Source organism: Cervus canadensis, chromosome 2, assembly GCF_019320065.1.
Source record: "Cervus canadensis isolate Bull #8, Minnesota chromosome 2, ASM1932006v1, whole genome shotgun sequence".
Lineage (NCBI taxonomy): Eukaryota > Metazoa > Chordata > Mammalia > Artiodactyla > Cervidae > Cervus > Cervus canadensis.
In genome coordinates, this window is record NC_057387.1 from 49,580,603 (window position 1) to 49,582,784 (window position 2,182).

Consider the following 2,182-nt stretch of genomic DNA (forward strand, 5'->3'; position numbering starts at 1 on the left):
CCTTTGCCCTGCTTCATTCTATACACCTAGGCCAAATTTGCCTGTTACTCCAGGTGTTTCTTGACTTCCTACTTTTGCATTCCAGTCCCCTATAATGAAAAGGATATCTTTTTTGGGTGTTAGTTCTAAAAGGTCTAGTAGGTCTTCATAGAACTGTTCAACTTCAGCTTCTTCAGTGTTACTGGTTGGGGCATAGGCTTGGATTACCATGATATTGAATGGTTTGCCTTGGAAACTAACAGAGATCATTCTGTCGTTTTTGAGATTGCATCCAAGTATGGCTTTTTGGACTCTTTTGTTGACTATGACGGCTATGCCATTTCTTCTAAGGGATTCCTGCCCACAGTAGTAGATATAATGGTCATCTGAGTTTAATTCACCCATTCCAGTCCATTTTAGTTTGCTGATTCCTAGAATGTCGACATTCACTCTTGCCATCTCCCGCTTGACCACTTCCAATTTGCCTTGATTCATGGACCTAACATTCCAGGTTCCTATGCAATATTGCTCTTTCATAACCTAATTTCATGAGATCCAACAGAAGGCAGTATTCTGAAAGAAAAGGAATTGAAACATACACACATTTAAGAACATCTCCATAAACTTTTGATTAATCAAAGTTTGGGTCTTTAGTTCTTTGATATACCTGAGTGATTCTTAAATTTTAGACATGGAGACTCGGTTCTTACTTGAAACCAAAAGAGTGATGGAATTAATAAATGAAGACTGAAACTTTACAAAATAATATGACTCCTGTACAGATGTCTCTTTAAATAGAGAGTTCTATATATTTTAGAATAAAAGACACTTGTTTAAATTACAAGTTTTAACAAGGAATGTGGTTACAAAAGATCAGAAGTCATAAGTGCACTGTGGATGACATTATTTATATTTTAGATTTGCTAGTGATGGTTTTTATAATGATTTCTAACATGAAATTTGTCAGTAACATTCTTTTTCCCTTTCTGTGAAATTACAGTAGGTGAAGTGAAGTGAAAGTTGCTCAGTCATGTCCAACTCTTTGTGACTCCATGGACTATATAGTCCATGGAATTCTCCAGGCCAGAATACTGGGGTGGGTAGCCTTTCCCTTCTCCAGGGGATCTTCCCAACCCAGGGATTAAACCCAGGTCTCCTGCCTTGTAGGTGGATTCTTTACCAGCTGAGCCACACAGGAAGCCCAAAATTGTGGTAAAGATTGGATCAATTAAATATTCATTTACTCCTCTCTGTGCCAGGGACTGTACTAGGAATATGACATGATGCCTTCAAAAGACAGATACGTAAGCAAATAGCAGTGCAATGCAGGGTGCCACAAACTAGTGTAGACTGCTATAAGCACAGAATGGGGAAAGATCCCTCACTCAGAGAGGTGGGGTGGAGGGAGGAACACAGAGGCAAAGTAGAGGAAGGCTTTGCAGAAGTGGTGAAAAATATTAAAGAGAACAGAATATTGAAGAGAAATTACTTGCCAGTAAAACAACCAGGGAAGAAAAGGGCATTTACCCAGAGAGGATTCAATAATTATGAGAGCTTGGAACCTTCCCTATCAAGGGAAGTATGAGGAGGAACAAGTGATTAGTAAGGCTGGAGGATAGAACATCCTTATCCACAGCTACACTTATCAAGACCCTTTGTTTCTACCTCAAAAATAACTCTGGAATGTGGCTGTTATCTCTAATTCCATCTCCATTGCAAAATTCAAGTCAAGCCATTGTCATCTTTAACCTGAACCATGGCAATAGCTTCCTTAATGAGTGCTTCTTCTGCAACTTTTACTGTCACTATGAATAACCTTTAAAAAATAATCAGGAGATTTGCTGGGGGGTCCGGTGGTTAAGACTCCGTGATCTCAATGCAGAGAGCATGGGTTTGATTACCAGTCAGGAAAATAAGATCGTGCATGCCACGCAGCCAAAATTATAATAATAATAATAATCAGATGGAGTTATTCCCTAATGTGACTCTGTTAAATGTGGCTTCTGTCTGTCTCCTATTCACATTCTTCTTTGCATTTATCTTGACTCTATTAACTAAGTAATTTGTTCACTTTTCATTTTCAGTTAGCCTCACTGGACTTTCTAAGGAGAAGCCATGCTTGTTTATATGCCTACTATTTGGCACAGAGCAGAAAAAACAAACAAGAAAAGACGGAAAGGGAAGAGAGAAAAAGAAAGGTATA